Source organism: Astyanax mexicanus, chromosome 11, assembly GCF_023375975.1.
Source record: "Astyanax mexicanus isolate ESR-SI-001 chromosome 11, AstMex3_surface, whole genome shotgun sequence".
Taxonomy (NCBI): domain Eukaryota; kingdom Metazoa; phylum Chordata; class Actinopteri; order Characiformes; family Acestrorhamphidae; genus Astyanax; species Astyanax mexicanus.
The window spans coordinates 23,371,988-23,390,252 of record NC_064418.1 but is presented as its reverse complement, the minus strand read 5'-3'; the positions used below and the strand labels follow the sequence as shown (position 1 = coordinate 23,390,252).

The following is an 18,265-nucleotide window of genomic DNA, read 5'->3' as shown; positions in this document are numbered from 1 at the left end:
AACCCACATTCTTCTGTTCACAAGACCAATGCCAAGCCACTTGGACATTGTGCCACGTAGACTGGGGACATATAGTTTGAGAACTCACAGCAGAGTTGACTCTCAAAAGGACTTAAGAAGAAATCTATAGCATGCTATTATGAAGGCTACAAACCAGATCTATCAAGGTTCTTCATCAGCAAATGCCTTGTACAAATGCACCTTTTTTGCAAATTCTATAGATGTGTGCTTCATGTTTTATTTCAAGGTGCAAAACGGCAGCAAAGCAGATACTGGGGATTGAACCCACGACTTCATGCATACAAAGCACGCAATCTACCACTGAGCTACACCCCGACAAGAACCAATGCCATTGGTGTACTGTTATCATTGCAAGACAAATGTACAGACTTGCAAAAGACTAATGTTAAGCTGTTGCATTTTCCCATGCTTTTAGAACAACCGACAATGTCACAAATACATTGGAAAGAGCATACCAAAGCAAAGAAGAACAGACAGATGTTGAATTGGACAGAGGTCCAACTAAAAAGCAGAAAACCAGAAGGTAACACAGACATTAGAGCACCCTCAATTAAAACATGCAGTGAGGTAGGAAGGTTTTGAGCAACAAGTATGGTAAACTGCAATTAAGCCACTGTACTTTTTTCTTGCATCAACAAATAGGGACAAACAGAGATCAAACCTGTGAGCTTCAGTTCACAAGACCAACGCCAGGCAACTTGGCAATTGCGCCACTTCTACAATATAAGTGTGGGCTTGAGAACACAGGGCAGAGTTGTCTGTGAAAGGCAGTTGAGTAGAAATCTATAGCATGCAATTATGAAGCCTATAAGAAATGAGATTTATAAAGCTACTTCATCAGCAAATGCCTTGTAAACATGCCGATTTTATTGTGCAATTTCCAGAGACATGGGCTTTATGTTTACTTTCAAGTTGCAAAACAGCAGAAATGGAGATGCTGGGGATTGAACCCAGGACCTCATACATGCAAAGCATGCGCTCTACCACTGAGCTACATCCCCTCACAAAAGTCGCGTATGTGTACACTGTCATCCTGGCAACAAAACTCTGCAGACTTCCAAAGACAGCATCCTTAAGATGCTGCATTGTTTCCATGCTTTTAGGGCAACCTACAGTCTCAGAGATATGTTTGAAAGAGCATGCTAAAGCAAGCCAGAAATTTTCAACAGAAAGACACAACAGCCCTTCAGGCACGGAAAGGGATCAAGGCTGTGATCGTCGGTTTACGAGATCGACACCTTGCCATTTGGCCACAATGCCAGACAACAAGCAATGTCCTGTCATTTAGTAGACACAACATAGCACCCGCAATCAGGCAATGCACCGAGGAAGGAGGTTCCTGAGGAACAAGTATGGAGACCTTTAATTAAGCTTCTTTGCTTGTTGTCTTGCATGAACAAAAATGCATGAAAGTGGATAAAACCCACGTTCTTCTGGTTACAAGACCAACGCCAAGCCACTTGGACATTGTGCCATGTAGAGTGGGGACATATAGTTTGAGAACTCACAGCAGAGTTGACTCTCAAAAGGACTTAAGAAGAAATCTATAGCATGCTATTATGAAGGCTACAAACCAGATCTATCAAGGTTCTTCATCAGCAAATGCCTTGTACAAATGCACCTTTTTTGCAAATTCTATAGATGTGTGCTTCATGTTTTATTTCAAGGTGCAAAACGGCAGCAAAGCAGATACTGGGGATTGAACCCACGACTTCATGCATGCAAAGCACGCGATCTACCACTGAGCTACACCCCGACAAGAACCAATGCCATTGGTGTACTGTTATCATTGCAAGACAAATGTACAGACTTGCAAAAGACTAATGTTAAGCTGTTGCATTTTCCCATGCTTTTAGAACAACCGACAATGTCACAAATACATTGGAAAGAGCATACCAAAGCAAAGAAGAACAGACAGATGTTGAATTGGACAGAGGTCCAACTAAAAAGCAGAAAACCAGAAGGTAACACAGACATTAGAGCACCCTCAATTAAAACATGCAGTGAGGTAGGAAGGTTTTGAGCAACAAGTATGGTAAACTGCAATTAAGCCACTTTACTTTTTTCTTGCATCAACAAATAGGGACAAACAGAGATCAAACCTGTGAGCTTCAGTTCACAAGACCAACACCAGGCAACTTGGCAATTGCGCCACTTCTACAATATAAGTGTGGGCTTGAGAACACAGGGCAGAGTTGTCTGTGAAAGGCAGTTGAGTAGAAATCTATAGCATGCAATTATGAAGCCTATAAGAAATGAGATTTATAAAGCTACTTCATCAGCAAATGCCTTGTACACATGCCGATTTTATTGTGCAATTTCCAGAGACATGGGCTTTATGTTTACTGTCAAGTTGCAAAACAGCAGAAATGGAGATGCTGGGGATTGAACCCAGGACCTCATACATGCAAAGCATGCGCTCTACCACTGAGCTACATCCCCTCACAAAAGTCACATATGTGTACACTGTCATCCTGGCAACAAAACTCTGCAGACTTCCAAAGACAGCATCCTTAAGATGCTGCATTGTTTCCATGCTTTTAGGGCAACCTACAGTCTCAGAGATATGTTTGAAAGAGCATGCTAAAGCAAGCCAGAAATTTTCAACAGAAAGACACAACAGCCCTTCAGGCACGGAAAGGGATCAAGGCTGTGATCGTCGGTTTACGAGATCGACACCTTGCCATTTGGCCACAATGCCAGACAACAAGCAATGTCCTGTCATTTAGTAGATACAACATAGCACCCGCAATCAGGCAATGCACCGAGGAAGGAGGTTCCTGAGGAACAAGTATGGAGACCTTTAATTAAGCTTCTTTGCTTGTTGTCTTGCATGAAGAAAAATGCATGAAAGTGGATAAAACCCACGTTCTTCTGGTTACAAGACCAACGCCAAGCCACTTGGACATTGTGCCATGTAGAGTGGGGACATATAGTTTGAGAACTCACAGCAGACTTGACTCTCAAAAGGACTTAAGAAGAAATCTATAGCATGCCATTATGAAGGCTACAAACCAGATCTATCAAGGTTCTTTATTCAGCAAATGCCTTGTACAAATGCGCCGTTTTTGCAAATTCTATAGATGTGTGCTTCATGTTTAACTTCAATGCATGAAACAGCAGCAATGGAGATACTGGGGACTGAACCCAGCATGCGCTCTACCACTGAGCTACATCACCACATTAAACCTTAAAATCCGGGTGCCCCGTATGTCTATTGCCTCTCTGAAGGATGCTCTGTTCAGCAATGGGTTCTTTGGCTAAGATTTGGTTTTACAAAGTAGAATCCATGCATTTCACTCCATTTTAATAGATATTACCTTTAAAGGAGTTTAGTTCAGATCCAGGTGCCCCTTTTGTCAAGTCCCTTGCTTAAGGTGGGTTGCATTGAAGGGGGTATAGCTCAGTGGTAGAGCATTTGACTGCAGCTCAAGAGGTCCCCAGTTCAAATCTGGGTGCCCCCTATGTCCAGTCCCTCTCTTAAGGGTGCTAAGTTCAGCAATGGGTACTTATGCTAAGATTTGCTTTTACAAAGTAGGATCCATGCATTTCAGTTCATTTTAGTACTTACTATGTTCCAGGGGGTATAGCTCAGTGGTAGAGCATTTGACTGCAGATCAAGAGGTCCCCGGTTCAAATCCGGGTGCCCCCTGTATCCAGTCCATTGCTTAAAGGCTGTACTTTTAGCAATGCCTGTTGGCTACCAGTTTACATTTGTGTAATCTGGCTAAGATTTGTTGTTACAAGGTAGAATCCATACATTTTAAGCCGGTGTATATCGAAAGGAGTATAGCTCAGTGGTACAGCATTTGACTGCAGATCAAGAGGTCCTCGCTTCAAATCTGGGTGCCCCCTATGCCCAGTGCTTCTCATAAAAAGGTGCTATGTTCAGGAATGGGTATAGGTTGCTTTGGCTAAGATTTGCTTTCACAAAGTAGAATCCATGCATTTCAGTTCATAGGGTTCCCCTTATGTCCAGTCCATCTCTTAAGGCTGCTATATTCAGCAATGGGTATTGGCTACCTTTTAGGGTACTTTGGCTAAGATTTGCTTTCACATAGTAGAATCCATGCATTTTAGTCCATTTTAATAGATATTACCTTCAAGGGAGTATAGTTCAGATCCGGGTGCCCCTTTTGTCCAATCCCTTGCTTAAGGGCTATTTTTTATCTGACTAAGATCAATGTAGGATCCATATATTTTAAGGGAGGTTGTATTGAAGGGGGCATAGCTCAGTGGTAGGGAGTTTGACTACAGATCAAGAGGTCCCCGGTTCAAATCCGCATGACCAATATGTCCATTTCCTCTCTTAAGGCTGCTTTGTGTTTAGCAGAGAGTTTTGCCTACCAGTATATATTTAGGTACTTTGGTTAAGATTTGGTTTCACACCGCACAATCCATACATTACAGTTCATTTAATAGATATTACTTTTACGATCAGTGGGAGAGCATTTGACTGCATAGCAAGAGGTCCCCGGTTCAAATCCGGGTGCCCCCTATGTCTAGTCCCTCTCTTAAGAGACCTACGTTCAGCAAAGGGCACTTGGCCATTGTGCCACTTAGACTGGGGACATATAGTTTGAGAACTCACAGCAGAGTTGAATCTAAAAAGGACTTCAGCAGAAATCTATAGCATGCCTTTATGAAGGCTACAAACCAGATCTATCAAGGTTCTTCATCAGCAAAAATGCCTTGTACAAATGCACCTTTTTTGCAAATTCTATAGATGTGTGCTTTATGGACTTGAGAGCACAGGGCAGAGTTGTCTGCGAAAGGCAGTTGAGTAGAACTCTATAGCATGCAATTATGAAGCCTATAAGAAATCAAATTTATCAAACTACTTCATCAGCAAATGCCTTGTACAAATGCCGATTTTATTGTGCAAATTTATGCCTACTTTCAAGTTGCAAAACAGCAGAAATGGAGATGCTGGGGATTGAACCCAGGACCTCATACATGCGAAGCATGCGCTCTACCACTGAGCTACATCCCCTCACAAAGTTAGTTGCTTTGTATGGTGTCATCCTGATAACAAAACTCTGGAGACTTGCAAAAGCAGCATCCTTAAACTGCTGCATTGTTTCCATGCTTTTAGGACAACCTACAGTCTCAGAGATATGTTTGAAAGAGCATGCTAAAGCAAGCCAAACATTTTCAACAGAAAGACACAACACCCCTTCAGGCACGGACGGGGGTCGAACCCGTGATCTTCGGTTTACGAGACCGACGCCTTACCACTTGGCCACCATGCCAGACAGCAAGCAATGTCCTGTCACTTAGTAGATACAACATAGCACCCGCAATCAATCAATGCACTGAGCAAGGAGGTTTTTGAGGAACAAGTATGGAAAGCTTTAATTAAGCTTCTTTGCTTGTTGTCTTGCATGAACAAAACTGCATGAACGTGGATCAAACCCACATTCTTCTGTTCACAAGACCAATGCCAAGCCACTTGGACATTGTGCCACGTAGACTGGGGACATATAGTTTGAGAACTCACAGCAGAGTTGACTCTCAAAAGGACTTAAGAAGAAATCTATAGCATGCTATTATGAAGGCTACAAACCAGATCTATCAAGGTTCTTCATCAGCAAATGCCTTGTACAAATGCACCTTTTTTGCAAATTCTATAGATGTGTGTGCTTCATGTTTTATTTCAAGGTGCAAAACGGCAGCAAAGCAGATACTGGGGATTGAACCCACGACTTCATGCATACAAAGCACGCGATCTACCACTGAGCTACACCCCGACAAGAACCAATGCCATTGGTGTACTGTTATCATTGCAAGACAAATGTACAGACTTGCAAAAGACTAATGTTAAGCTGTTGCATTTTCCCATGCTTTTAGAACAACCGACAATGTCACAAATACATTGGAAAGAGCATACCAAAGCAAAGAAGAACAGACAGATGTTGAATTGGACAGAGGTCCAACTAAAAAGCAGAAAACCAGAAGGTAACACAGACATTAGAGCACCCTCAATTAAAACATGCAGTGAGGTAGGAAGGTTTTGAGCAACAAGTATGGTAAACTGCAATTAAGCCACTGTACTTTTTTCTTGCATCAACAAATAGGGACAAACAGAGATCAAACCTGTGAGCTTCAGTTCACAAGACCAACGCCAGGCAACTTGGCAATTGCGCCACTTCTACAATATAAGTGTGGGCTTGAGAACACAGGGCAGAGTTGTCTGTGAAAGGCAGTTGAGTAGAAATCTATAGCATGCAATTATGAAGCCTATAAGAAATGAGATTTATAAAGCTACTTCATCAGCAAATGCCTTGTAAACATGTCGATTTTATTGTGCAATTTCCAGAGACATGGGCTTTATGTTTACTTTCAAGTTGCAAAACAGCAGAAATGGAGATGCTGGGGATTGAACCCAGGACCTCATACATGCAAAGCATGCGCTCTACCACTGAGCTACATCCCCTCACAAAAGTCGCGTTTGTGTACACTGTCATCCTGGCAACAAAACTCTGCAGACTTCCAAAGACAGCATCCTTAAGATGCTGCATTGTTTCCATGCTTTTAGGGCAACCTACAGTCTCAGAGATATGTTTGAAAGAGCATGCTAAAGCAAGCCAGAAATTTTCAACAGAAAGACACAACAGCCCTTCAGGCACGGAAAGGGATCAAGGCTGTGATCGTCGGTTTACGAGATCGACACCTTGCCATTTGGCCACAATGCCAGACAACAAGCAATGTCCTGTCATTTAGTAGACACAACATAGCACCCGCAATCAGGCAATGCACCGAGGAAGGAGGTTCCTGAGGAACAAGTATGGAGACCTTTAATTAAGCTTCTTTGCTTGTTGTCTTGCATGAACAAAAATGCATGAAAGTGGATAAAACCCACACTCTTCTGGTTACAAGACCAACGCCAAGCCACTTGGACATTGTGCCATGTAGAGTGGGGACATATAGTTTGAGAACTCACAGCAGACTTGACTCTCAAAAGGACTTAGGAAGAAAGCTATAGCATGCCATTATGAAGGCTACAAACCAGATCTACCAAGGTTCTTTATTCAGCAAATGCCTTGTACAAATGCGCCGTTTTTGCAAATTCTATAGATGTGTGCTTCATGTTTAACTTCAATGCATGAAACAGCAGCAATGGAGATACTGGGGATTGAACCCAGGACCTCATACACGCAAAGCATGCGCTCTACCACTGAGCTACATCCCCACATTAAACCTTAAAATTCGGGTGCCCCGTATGTCTATTCCCTCTCTGAAGGATGCTCTGTTCAGCAATGGGTTCTTTGGCTAAGATTTGGTTTTACAAAGTAGAATCCATGCATTTCACTCCATTTTAATAGATATTACCTTTAAAGGAGTTTAGTTCAGATCCAGGTGCCCCTTTTGTCAAGTCCCTTGCTTAAGGTGGGTTGCATTGAAGGGGGTATAGCTCAGTGGTAGAGCATTTGACTGCAGATCAAGAGGTCCCCAGTTCAAATCTGGGTGCCCCCTATGTCCAGTCCCTCTCTTAAGGGTGCTAAGTTCAGCAACGGGTACTTAGGCTGAGATTTGGTTTTACAAAGTAGGATCCATGCATTTCAGTTCATTTTAGTACTTACTATGTTCCAGGGGGTATAGCTCAGTGGTAGAGCATTTGACTGCAGATCAAGAGGTCCCCGGTTCAAATCCGGGTGCCCCCTATATCCAGTCCCTTGCTTTAAGGCTGTACTTTTAGCAATGCCTGTTGGCTACCAGTTTACATTTGTGTAATCTGGCTAAGATTTGTTGTTACAAGGTAGAATCCATACATTTTAAGCCGGTGTATATCGAAAGGAGTATAGCTCAGTGGTACAGCATTTGACTGCAGATCAAGAGGTCCTCGCTTCAAATCTGGGTGCCCCCTATGCCCAGTGCTTCTCATAAAAAGGTGCTATGTTCAGGAATGGGTATAGGTTGCTTTGGCTTGCTTTCACAAAGTAGAATCCATGCATTTCAGTTCATAGGGTTCCCCTTATGTCCAGTCCATCTCTTAAGGGTGCTATATTCAGCAATGGGTATTGGCTACCTTTTAGGGTACTTTGGCTAAGATTTGCTTTCACATAGTAGAATCCATGCATTTTAGTCCATTTTAATAGATATTACCTTCAAGGGAGTATAGTTCAGATCCGGGTGCCCCTTTTGTCCAATCCCTTGCTTAAGGGCTATTTTTTATCTGACTAAGATCAATGTAGGATCCATATATTTTAAGGGAGGTTGTATTGAAGGGTGCATAGCTCAGTGGTAGGGAGTTTGACTATAGATCAAGAGGTCCCCGGTTCAAATCCGCATGACCAATATGTCCATTTCCTCTCTTAAGGCTGCTTTGTGTTTAGCAGTGAGTTTTGCCTACCAGTATATATTTAGGTACTTTGGTTAAGATTTGGTTTCACACCGCACAATCCATACATTTCAGTTCATTTAATAGATATTACTTTTACGATCAGTGGGAGAGCATTTGACTGCATAGCAAGAGGTCCCCGGTTAAAATCCGGGTGCCCCCTATGTCTAGTCCCTCTCTTAAGAGACCTACGTTCAGCAAAGGGCACTTGGCCATTGTGCCACGTAGACTGGGGACATATAGTTTGAGAACTCACAGCAGAGTTGAATCTGAAAAGGACTTCAGCAGAAATCTATAGCATGCCTTTATGAAGGCTACAAACCAGATCTATCAAGGTTCTTCATCAGCAAAAATGCCTTGTACAAATGCACCTTTTTTGCAAATTCTATAGATGTGTGCTTTATGGACTTGAGAGCACAGGGCAGAGTTGTCTGCGAAAGGCAGTTGAGTAGAACTCTATAGCATGCAATTATGAAGCCTATAAGAAATCAAATTTATCAAACTACTTCATCAGCAAATGCCTTGTACAAATGCCGATTTTATTGTGCAAATTTATGCCTACTTTCAAGTTGCAAAACAGCAGAAATGGAGATGCTGGGGATTGAACCCAGGACCTCATACATGCGAAGCATGCGCTCTACCACTGAGCTACATCCCCTCACAAAGTTAATCGCTTTGTATGGTGTCATCCTGATAACAAAACTCTGGAGACTTGCAAAAGCAGCATCCTTAAACTGCTGCATTGTTTCCATGCTTTTAGGACAACCTACAGTCTCAGAGATATGTTTGAAAGAGCATGCTAAAGCAAGCCAAACATTTTCAACAGAAAGACACAACACCCCTTCAGGCACGGACGGGGGTCGACCCCGTGATCTTCGGTTTACGAGACCGACGCCTTACCACTTGGCCACCATGCCAGACAGCAAGCAATGTCCTGTCACTTAGTAGATACAACATAGCACCCGCAATCAATCAATGCACTGAGCAAGGAGGTTTTTGAGGAACAAGTATGGAAAGCTTTAATTAAGCTTCTTTGCTTGTTGTCTTGCATGAACAAAACTGCATGAACGTGGATCAAACCCACATTCTTCTGTTCACAAGACCAATGCCAAGCCACTTGGACATTGTGCCACGTAGACTGGGGACATATAGTTTGAGAACTCACAGCAGAGTTGACTCTCAAAAGGACTTAAGAAGAAATCTATAGCATGCTATTATGAAGGCTACAAACCAGATCTATCAAGGTTCTTCATCAGCAAATGCCTTGTACAAATGCACCTTTTTTGCAAATTCTATAGATGTGTGCTTCATGTTTTATTTCAAGGTGCAAAACGGCAGCAAAGCAGATACTGGGGATTGAACCCACGACTTCATGCATGCAAAGCACGCGATCTACCACTGAGCTACACCCCGACAAGAACCAATGCCATTGGTGTACTGTTATCATTGCAAGACAAATGTACAGACTTGCAAAAGACTAATGTTAAGCTGTTGCATTTTCCCATGCTTTTAGAACAACCGACAATGTCACAAATACATTGGAAAGAGCATACCAAAGCAAAGAAGAACAGACAGATGTTGAATTGGACAGAGGTCCAACTAAAAAGCAGAAAACCAGAAGGTAACACAGACATTAGAGCACCCTCAATTAAAACATGCAGTGAGGTAGGAAGGTTTTGAGCAACAAGTATGGTAAACTGCAATTAAGCCACTTTACTTTTTTCTTGCATCAACAAATAGGGACAAACAGAGATCAAACCTGTGAGCTTCAGTTCACAAGACCAACGCCAGGCAACTTGGCAATTGCGCCACTTCTACAATATAAGTGTGGGCTTGAGAACACAGGGCAGAGTTGTCTGTGAAAGGCAGTTGAGTAGAAATCTATAGCATGCAATTATGAAGCCTATAAGAAATGAGATTTATAAAGCTACTTCATCAGCAAATGCCTTGTACACATGCCGATTTTATTGTGCAATTTCCAGAGACATGGGCTTTATGTTTACTTTCAAGTTGCAAAACAGCAGAAATGGAGATGCTGGGGATTGAACCCAGGACCTCATACATGCAAAGCATGCGCTCTACCACTGAGCTACATCCCCTCACAAAAGTCGCGTATGTGTACACTGTCATCCTGGCAACAAAACTCTGCAGACTTCCAAAGACAGCATCCTTAAGATGCTGCATTGTTTCCATGCTTTTAGGGCAACCTACAGTCTCAGAGATATGTTTGAAAGAGCATGCTAAAGCAAGCCAGAAATTTTCAACAGAAAGACACAACAGCCCTTCAGGCACGGAAAGGGATCAAGGCTGTGATCGTCGGTTTACGAGATCGACACCTTGCCATTCGGCCACAATGCCAGACAACAAGCAATGTCCTGTCATTTAGTAGATACAACATAGCACCCGCAATCAGGCAATGCACCGAGGAAGGAGGTTCCTGAGGAACAAGTATGGAGACCTTTAATTAAGCTTCTTTGCTTGTTGTCTTGCATGAAGAAAAATGCATGAAAGTGGATAAAACCCACACTCTTCTGGTTACAAGACCAACGCCAAGCCACTTGGACATTGTGCCATGTAGAGTGGGGACATATAGTTTGAGAACTCACAGCAGACTTGACTCTCAAAAGGACTTAGGAAGAAAGCTATAGCATGCCATTATGAAGGCTACAAACCAGATCTACCAAGGTTCTTTATTCAGCAAATGCCTTGTACAAATGCGCCGTTTTTGCAAATTCTATAGATGTGTGCTTCATGTTTAACTTCAATGCATGAAACAGCAGCAATGGAGATACTGGGGATTGAACCCAGGACCTCATACACGCAAAGCATGCGCTCTACCACTGAGCTACATCCCCACATTAAACCTTAAAATTCGGGTGCCCCGTATGTCTATTCCCTCTCTGAAGGATGCTCTGTTCAGCAATGGGTTCTTTGGCTAAGATTTGGTTTTACAAAGTAGAATCCATGCATTTCACTCCATTTTAATAGATATTACCTTTAAAGGAGTTTAGTTCAGATCCAGGTGCCCCTTTTGTCAAGTCCCTTGCTTAAGGTGGGTTGCATTGAAGGGGGTATAGCTCAGTGGTAGAGCATTTGACTGCAGATCAAGAGGTCCCCAGTTCAAATCTGGGTGCCCCCTATGTCCAGTCCCTCTCTTAAGGGTGCTAAGTTCAGCAACGGGTACTTAGGCTGAGATTTGGTTTTACAAAGTAGGATCCATGCATTTCAGTTCATTTTAGTACTTACTATGTTCCAGGGGGTATAGCTCAGTGGTAGAGCATTTGACTGCAGATCAAGAGGTCCCCGGTTCAAATCCGGGTGCCCCCTATATCCAGTCCCTTGCTTTAAGGCTGTACTTTTAGCAATGCCTGTTGGCTACCAGTTTACATTTGTGTAATCTGGCTAAGATTTGTTGTTACAAGGTAGAATCCATACATTTTAAGCCGGTGTATATCGAAAGGAGTATAGCTCAGTGGTACAGCATTTGACTGCAGATCAAGAGGTCCTCGCTTCAAATCTGGGTGCCCCCTATGCCCAGTGCTTCTCATAAAAAGGTGCTATGTTCAGGAATGGGTATAGGTTGCTTTGGCTTGCTTTCACAAAGTAGAATCCATGCATTTCAGTTCATAGGGTTCCCCTTATGTCCAGTCCATCTCTTAAGGGTGCTATATTCAGCAATGGGTATTGGCTACCTTTTAGGGTACTTTGGCTAAGATTTGCTTTCACATAGTAGAATCCATGCATTTTAGTCCATTTTAATAGATATTACCTTCAAGGGAGTATAGTTCAGATCCGGGTGCCCCTTTTGTCCAATCCCTTGCTTAAGGGCTATTTTTTATCTGACTAAGATCAATGTAGGATCCATATATTTTAAGGGAGGTTGTATTGAAGGGTGCATAGCTCAGTGGTAGGGAGTTTGACTATAGATCAAGAGGTCCCCGGTTCAAATCCGCATGACCAATATGTCCATTTCCTCTCTTAAGGCTGCTTTGTGTTTAGCAGTGAGTTTTGCCTACCAGTATATATTTAGGTACTTTGGTTAAGATTTGGTTTCACACCGCACAATCCATACATTTCAGTTCATTTAATAGATATTACTTTTACGATCAGTGGGAGAGCATTTGACTGCATAGCAAGAGGTCCCCGGTTAAAATCCGGGTGCCCCCTATGTCTAGTCCCTCTCTTAAGAGACCTACGTTCAGCAAAGGGCACTTGGCCATTGTGCCACGTAGACTGGGGACATATAGTTTGAGAACTCACAGCAGAGTTGAATCTGAAAAGGACTTCAGCAGAAATCTATAGCATGCCTTTATGAAGGCTACAAACCAGATCTATCAAGGTTCTTCATCAGCAAAAATGCCTTGTACAAATGCACCTTTTTTGCAAATTCTATAGATGTGTGCTTTATGGACTTGAGAGCACAGGGCAGAGTTGTCTGCGAAAGGCAGTTGAGTAGAACTCTATAGCATGCAATTATGAAGCCTATAAGAAATCAAATTTATCAAACTACTTCATCAGCAAATGCCTTGTACAAATGCCGATTTTATTGTGCAAATTTATGCCTACTTTCAAGTTGCAAAACAGCAGAAATGGAGATGCTGGGGATTGAACCCAGGACCTCATACATGCGAAGCATGCGCTCTACCACTGAGCTACATCCCCTCACAAAGTTAATCGCTTTGTATGGTGTCATCCTGATAACAAAACTCTGGAGACTTGCAAAAGCAGCATCCTTAAACTGCTGCATTGTTTCCATGCTTTTAGGACAACCTACAGTCTCAGAGATATGTTTGAAAGAGCATGCTAAAGCAAGCCAAACATTTTCAACAGAAAGACACAACACCCCTTCAGGCACGGACGGGGGTCGAACCCGTGATCTTCGGTTTACGAGACCGACGCCTTACCACTTGGCCACCATGCCAGACAGCAAGCAATGTCCTGTCACTTAGTAGATACAACAAAGCACCCGCAATCAATCAATGCACTGAGCAAGGAGGTTTTTGAGGAACAAGTATGGAAAGCTTTAATTAAGCTTCTTTGCTTGTTGTCTTGCATGAACAAAACTGCATGAACGTGGATCAAACCCACATTCTTCTGTTCACAAGACCAATGCCAAGCCACTTGGACATTGTGCCACGTAGACTGGGGACATATAGTTTGAGAACTCACAGCAGAGTTGACTCTCAAAAGGACTTAAGAAGAAATCTATAGCATGCTATTATGAAGGCTACAAACCAGATCTATCAAGGTTCTTCATCAGCAAATGCCTTGTACAAATGCACCTTTTTTGCAAATTCTATAGATGTGTGCTTCATGTTTTATTTCAAGGTGCAAAACGGCAGCAAAGCAGATACTGGGGATTGAACCCACGACTTCATGCATACAAAGCACGCAATCTACCACTGAGCTACACCCCGACAAGAACCAATGCCATTGGTGTACTGTTATCATTGCAAGACAAATGTACAGACTTGCAAAAGACTAATGTTAAGCTGTTGCATTTTCCCATGCTTTTAGAACAACCGACAATGTCACAAATACATTGGAAAGAGCATACCAAAGCAAAGAAGAACAGACAGATGTTGAATTGGACAGAGGTCCAACTAAAAAGCAGAAAACCAGAAGGTAACACAGACATTAGAGCACCCTCAATTAAAACATGCAGTGAGGTAGGAAGGTTTTGAGCAACAAGTATGGTAAACTGCAATTAAGCCACTGTACTTTTTTCTTGCATCAACAAATAGGGACAAACAGAGATCAAACCTGTGAGCTTCAGTTCACAAGACCAACGCCAGGCAACTTGGCAATTGCGCCACTTCTACAATATAAGTGTGGGCTTGAGAACACAGGGCAGAGTTGTCTGTGAAAGGCAGTTGAGTAGAAATCTATAGCATGCAATTATGAAGCCTATAAGAAATGAGATTTATAAAGCTACTTCATCAGCAAATGCCTTGTAAACATGCCGATTTTATTGTGCAATTTCCAGAGACATGGGCTTTATGTTTACTTTCAAGTTGCAAAACAGCAGAAATGGAGATGCTGGGGATTGAACCCAGGACCTCATACATGCAAAGCATGCGCTCTACCACTGAGCTACATCCCCTCACAAAAGTCGCGTATGTGTACACTGTCATCCTGGCAACAAAACTCTGCAGACTTCCAAAGACAGCATCCTTAAGATGCTGCATTGTTTCCATGCTTTTAGGGCAACCTACAGTCTCAGAGATATGTTTGAAAGAGCATGCTAAAGCAAGCCAGAAATTTTCAACAGAAAGACACAACAGCCCTTCAGGCACGGAAAGGGATCAAGGCTGTGATCGTCGGTTTACGAGATCGACACCTTGCCATTTGGCCACAATGCCAGACAACAAGCAATGTCCTGTCATTTAGTAGACACAACATAGCACCCGCAATCAGGCAATGCACCGAGGAAGGAGGTTCCTGAGGAACAAGTATGGAGACCTTTAATTAAGCTTCTTTGCTTGTTGTCTTGCATGAACAAAAATGCATGAAAGTGGATAAAACCCACGTTCTTCTGGTTACAAGACCAACGCCAAGCCACTTGGACATTGTGCCATGTAGAGTGGGGACATATAGTTTGAGAACTCACAGCAGAGTTGACTCTCAAAAGGACTTAAGAAGAAATCTATAGCATGCTATTATGAAGGCTACAAACCAGATCTATCAAGGTTCTTCATCAGCAAATGCCTTGTACAAATGCACCTTTTTTGCAAATTCTATAGATGTGTGCTTCATGTTTTATTTCAAGGTGCAAAACGGCAGCAAAGCAGATACTGGGGATTGAACCCACGACTTCATGCATGCAAAGCACGCGATCTACCACTGAGCTACACCCCGACAAGAACCAATGCCATTGGTGTACTGTTATCATTGCAAGACAAATGTACAGACTTGCAAAAGACTAATGTTAAGCTGTTGCATTTTCCCATGCTTTTAGAACAACCGACAATGTCACAAATACATTGGAAAGAGCATACCAAAGCAAAGAAGAACAGACAGATGTTGAATTGGACAGAGGTCCAACTAAAAAGCAGAAAACCAGAAGGTAACACAGACATTAGAGCACCCTCAATTAAAACATGCAGTGAGGTAGGAAGGTTTTGAGCAACAAGTATGGTAAACTGCAATTAAGCCACTTTACTTTTTTCTTGCATCAACAAATAGGGACAAACAGAGATCAAACCTGTGAGCTTCAGTTCACAAGACCAACACCAGGCAACTTGGCAATTGCGCCACTTCTACAATATAAGTGTGGGCTTGAGAACACAGGGCAGAGTTGTCTGTGAAAGGCAGTTGAGTAGAAATCTATAGCATGCAATTATGAAGCCTATAAGAAATGAGATTTATAAAGCTACTTCATCAGCAAATGCCTTGTACACATGCCGATTTTATTGTGCAATTTCCAGAGACATGGGCTTTATGTTTACTGTCAAGTTGCAAAACAGCAGAAATGGAGATGCTGGGGATTGAACCCAGGACCTCATACATGCAAAGCATGCGCTCTACCACTGAGCTACATCCCCTCACAAAAGTCACATATGTGTACACTGTCATCCTGGCAACAAAACTCTGCAGACTTCCAAAGACAGCATCCTTAAGATGCTGCATTGTTTCCATGCTTTTAGGGCAACCTACAGTCTCAGAGATATGTTTGAAAGAGCATGCTAAAGCAAGCCAGAAATTTTCAACAGAAAGACACAACAGCCCTTCAGGCACGGAAAGGGATCAAGGCTGTGATCGTCGGTTTACGAGATCGACACCTTGCCATTTGGCCACAATGCCAGACAACAAGCAATGTCCTGTCATTTAGTAGATACAACATAGCACCCGCAATCAGGCAATGCACCGAGGAAGGAGGTTCCTGAGGAACAAGTATGGAGACCTTTAATTAAGCTTCTTTGCTTGTTGTCTTGCATGAAGAAAAATGCATGAAAGTGGATAAAACCCACGTTCTTCTGGTTACAAGACCAACGCCAAGCCACTTGGACATTGTGCCATGTAGAGTGGGGACATATAGTTTGAGAACTCACAGCAGACTTGACTCTCAAAAGGACTTAAGAAGAAATCTATAGCATGCCATTATGAAGGCTACAAACCAGATCTATCAAGGTTCTTTATTCAGCAAATGCCTTGTACAAATGCGCCGTTTTTGCAAATTCTATAGATGTGTGCTTCATGTTTAACTTCAATGCATGAAACAGCAGCAATGGAGATACTGGGGACTGAACCCAGCATGCGCTCTACCACTGAGCTACATCACCACATTAAACCTTAAAATCCGGGTGCCCCGTATGTCTATTGCCTCTCTGAAGGATGCTCTGTTCAGCAATGGGTTCTTTGGCTAAGATTTGGTTTTACAAAGTAGAATCCATGCATTTCACTCCATTTTAATAGATATTACCTTTAAAGGAGTTTAGTTCAGATCCAGGTGCCCCTTTTGTCAAGTCCCTTGCTTAAGGTGGGTTGCATTGAAGGGGGTATAGCTCAGTGGTAGAGCATTTGACTGCAGCTCAAGAGGTCCCCAGTTCAAATCTGGGTGCCCCCTATGTCCAGTCCCTCTCTTAAGGGTGCTAAGTTCAGCAATGGGTACTTATGCTAAGATTTGCTTTTACAAAGTAGGATCCATGCATTTCAGTTCATTTTAGTACTTACTATGTTCCAGGGGGTATAGCTCAGTGGTAGAGCATTTGACTGCAGATCAAGAGGTCCCCGGTTCAAATCCGGGTGCCCCCTGTATCCAGTCCATTGCTTAAAGGCTGTACTTTTAGCAATGCCTGTTGGCTACCAGTTTACATTTGTGTAATCTGGCTAAGATTTGTTGTTACAAGGTAGAATCCATACATTTTAAGCCGGTGTATATCGAAAGGAGTATAGCTCAGTGGTACAGCATTTGACTGCAGATCAAGAGGTCCTCGCTTCAAATCTGGGTGCCCCCTATGCCCAGTGCTTCTCATAAAAAGGTGCTATGTTCAGGAATGGGTATAGGTTGCTTTGGCTAAGATTTGCTTTCACAAAGTAGAATCCATGCATTTCAGTTCATAGGGTTCCCCTTATGTCCAGTCCATCTCTTAAGGCTGCTATATTCAGCAATGGGTATTGGCTACCTTTTAGGGTACTTTGGCTAAGATTTGCTTTCACATAGTAGAATCCATGCATTTTAGTCCATTTTAATAGATATTACCTTCAAGGGAGTATAGTTCAGATCCGGGTGCCCCTTTTGTCCAATCCCTTGCTTAAGGGCTATTTTTTATCTGACTAAGATCAATGTAGGATCCATATATTTTAAGGGAGGTTGTATTGAAGGGGGCATAGCTCAGTGGTAGGGAGTTTGACTACAGATCAAGAGGTCCCCGGTTCAAATCCGCATGACCAATATGTCCATTTCCTCTCTTAAGGCTGCTTTGTGTTTAGCAGAGAGTTTTGCCTACCAGTATATATTTAGGTACTTTGGTTAAGATTTGGTTTCACACCGCACAATCCATACATTACAGTTCATTTAATAGATATTACTTTTACGATCAGTGGGAGAGCATTTGACTGCATAGCAAGAGGTCCCCGGTTCAAATCCGGGTGCCCCCTATGTCTAGTCCCTCTCTTAAGAGACCTACGTTCAGCAAAGGGCACTTGGCCATTGTGCCACTTAGACTGGGGACATATAGTTTGAGAACTCACAGCAGAGTTGAATCTAAAAAGGACTTCAGCAGAAATCTATAGCATGCCTTTATGAAGGCTACAAACCAGATCTATCAAGGTTCTTCATCAGCAAAAATGCCTTGTACAAATGCACCTTTTTTGCAAATTCTATAGATGTGTGCTTTATGGACTTGAGAGCACAGGGCAGAGTTGTCTGCGAAAGGCAGTTGAGTAGAACTCTATAGCATG

The 18,265-nt window shown here is 42.6% G+C and overlaps 22 non-coding genes across 22 annotated transcripts; 8 read left to right on the top strand and 14 right to left on the bottom strand.

Annotated features, from left to right (window-relative positions):
* Window positions 1–950: 950 nt before the first annotated feature.
* On the bottom strand, window positions 951–1,022 carry trnaa-ugc (transfer RNA alanine (anticodon UGC)). The gene has a single exon. It is a non-coding gene; the product is annotated as a tRNA-Ala (tRNA).
* A 1,369-nt stretch (window positions 1,023–2,391) lies between these two features.
* On the bottom strand, window positions 2,392–2,463 carry trnaa-ugc (transfer RNA alanine (anticodon UGC)). Its single transcript has one exon. It is a non-coding gene; the product is annotated as a tRNA-Ala (tRNA).
* Window positions 2,464–3,413: 950 nt separating this feature from the next.
* On the top strand, window positions 3,414–3,485 carry trnac-gca (transfer RNA cysteine (anticodon GCA)). The gene has a single exon. It is a non-coding gene; the product is annotated as a tRNA-Cys (tRNA).
* A 116-nt stretch (window positions 3,486–3,601) lies between these two features.
* Window positions 3,602–3,673, top strand: trnac-gca (transfer RNA cysteine (anticodon GCA)). Its single transcript has one exon. It is a non-coding gene; the product is annotated as a tRNA-Cys (tRNA).
* Window positions 3,674–4,942: 1,269 nt separating this feature from the next.
* Window positions 4,943–5,014, bottom strand: trnaa-cgc (transfer RNA alanine (anticodon CGC)). Its single transcript has one exon. It is a non-coding gene; the product is annotated as a tRNA-Ala (tRNA).
* Window positions 5,015–5,201: 187 nt separating this feature from the next.
* Window positions 5,202–5,273, bottom strand: trnat-cgu (transfer RNA threonine (anticodon CGU)). Its single transcript has one exon. It is a non-coding gene; the product is annotated as a tRNA-Thr (tRNA).
* A 1,112-nt stretch (window positions 5,274–6,385) lies between these two features.
* Window positions 6,386–6,457, bottom strand: trnaa-ugc (transfer RNA alanine (anticodon UGC)). The gene has a single exon. It is a non-coding gene; the product is annotated as a tRNA-Ala (tRNA).
* A 684-nt stretch (window positions 6,458–7,141) lies between these two features.
* On the bottom strand, window positions 7,142–7,213 carry trnaa-ugc (transfer RNA alanine (anticodon UGC)). Its single transcript has one exon. It is a non-coding gene; the product is annotated as a tRNA-Ala (tRNA).
* A 212-nt stretch (window positions 7,214–7,425) lies between these two features.
* Window positions 7,426–7,497, top strand: trnac-gca (transfer RNA cysteine (anticodon GCA)). Its single transcript has one exon. It is a non-coding gene; the product is annotated as a tRNA-Cys (tRNA).
* Window positions 7,498–7,613: 116 nt separating this feature from the next.
* On the top strand, window positions 7,614–7,685 carry trnac-gca (transfer RNA cysteine (anticodon GCA)). The gene has a single exon. It is a non-coding gene; the product is annotated as a tRNA-Cys (tRNA).
* Window positions 7,686–8,948: 1,263 nt separating this feature from the next.
* Window positions 8,949–9,020, bottom strand: trnaa-cgc (transfer RNA alanine (anticodon CGC)). The gene has a single exon. It is a non-coding gene; the product is annotated as a tRNA-Ala (tRNA).
* A 187-nt stretch (window positions 9,021–9,207) lies between these two features.
* Window positions 9,208–9,279, bottom strand: trnat-cgu (transfer RNA threonine (anticodon CGU)). The gene has a single exon. It is a non-coding gene; the product is annotated as a tRNA-Thr (tRNA).
* A 1,110-nt stretch (window positions 9,280–10,389) lies between these two features.
* On the bottom strand, window positions 10,390–10,461 carry trnaa-ugc (transfer RNA alanine (anticodon UGC)). The gene has a single exon. It is a non-coding gene; the product is annotated as a tRNA-Ala (tRNA).
* A 684-nt stretch (window positions 10,462–11,145) lies between these two features.
* Window positions 11,146–11,217, bottom strand: trnaa-ugc (transfer RNA alanine (anticodon UGC)). The gene has a single exon. It is a non-coding gene; the product is annotated as a tRNA-Ala (tRNA).
* Window positions 11,218–11,429: 212 nt separating this feature from the next.
* On the top strand, window positions 11,430–11,501 carry trnac-gca (transfer RNA cysteine (anticodon GCA)). The gene has a single exon. It is a non-coding gene; the product is annotated as a tRNA-Cys (tRNA).
* A 116-nt stretch (window positions 11,502–11,617) lies between these two features.
* On the top strand, window positions 11,618–11,689 carry trnac-gca (transfer RNA cysteine (anticodon GCA)). Its single transcript has one exon. It is a non-coding gene; the product is annotated as a tRNA-Cys (tRNA).
* Window positions 11,690–12,952: 1,263 nt separating this feature from the next.
* On the bottom strand, window positions 12,953–13,024 carry trnaa-cgc (transfer RNA alanine (anticodon CGC)). Its single transcript has one exon. It is a non-coding gene; the product is annotated as a tRNA-Ala (tRNA).
* A 187-nt stretch (window positions 13,025–13,211) lies between these two features.
* trnat-cgu (transfer RNA threonine (anticodon CGU)) lies at window positions 13,212–13,283 on the bottom strand. Its single transcript has one exon. It is a non-coding gene; the product is annotated as a tRNA-Thr (tRNA).
* Window positions 13,284–14,393: 1,110 nt separating this feature from the next.
* On the bottom strand, window positions 14,394–14,465 carry trnaa-ugc (transfer RNA alanine (anticodon UGC)). The gene has a single exon. It is a non-coding gene; the product is annotated as a tRNA-Ala (tRNA).
* A 1,369-nt stretch (window positions 14,466–15,834) lies between these two features.
* trnaa-ugc (transfer RNA alanine (anticodon UGC)) lies at window positions 15,835–15,906 on the bottom strand. The gene has a single exon. It is a non-coding gene; the product is annotated as a tRNA-Ala (tRNA).
* Window positions 15,907–16,856: 950 nt separating this feature from the next.
* On the top strand, window positions 16,857–16,928 carry trnac-gca (transfer RNA cysteine (anticodon GCA)). The gene has a single exon. It is a non-coding gene; the product is annotated as a tRNA-Cys (tRNA).
* A 116-nt stretch (window positions 16,929–17,044) lies between these two features.
* Window positions 17,045–17,116, top strand: trnac-gca (transfer RNA cysteine (anticodon GCA)). Its single transcript has one exon. It is a non-coding gene; the product is annotated as a tRNA-Cys (tRNA).
* Window positions 17,117–18,265: the final 1,149 nt, after the last annotated feature.